Here is a 650-nt window from a genome sequence, read left to right as displayed (position 1 = left end):
TCTATCTATCTATCTATCTATCTATCTATCTATCTATCTATCTATCTATCTATCTGTCTATCTAATCTATCTATCTGTGTCTATCCGTCTATCTATCTATCCATCTATCTATATATCTATCTCTCGCTCTCTCTCTCTACCTATATGTCTATCTATCTATCTATCTACCTATCTATCTAAACAGGAATATAAATAGCATGCAATACGTCTGTTTGCCTGAATTCCTATCTGTCTATCAGCATGAAAATCTGCTCTTTCCGTCTATCCATCCATTTATAATGTGTCTGTATTCTCACCACGTTCATCTCTGCCTGCATTCGGTGCTACAATTCTTTCGAAAGGTCATAAGATTTCTCCAGCACTCGCCTCCAGGCCATCTATTTATTTTTGGAGTTTCATTTCACGTACAAAAAAGAACTCTTTTCAAGATTTTCTATTAACCTGGAATTTTGTATTATTCTTTTCACACAAAGTGTTGTAGCTTCTTTTTTCTAGCCCCGATTTTCGATTATAATTCGTGCTCTTATTTTTCATAAAAATGACATTAAGATAGGGGATCTTTCTTGAGCATGCTAGGCAGCACAGAGATTCATCAGTTCCTGTCTATTGTTTTCTCCTCTCTCTCTCTCTCTCTCTCTCTCTCTCTCTCT

The sequence above is a fragment of the Aplysia californica genome, unplaced genomic scaffold (genome assembly GCF_000002075.1).
Source record: "Aplysia californica isolate F4 #8 unplaced genomic scaffold, AplCal3.0 scaffold00283, whole genome shotgun sequence".
NCBI classification, from domain to species: domain Eukaryota; kingdom Metazoa; phylum Mollusca; class Gastropoda; order Aplysiida; family Aplysiidae; genus Aplysia; species Aplysia californica.
The sequence above is the reverse complement of the archived record's forward strand: the minus strand, read 5'-3'. Positions refer to the sequence as shown.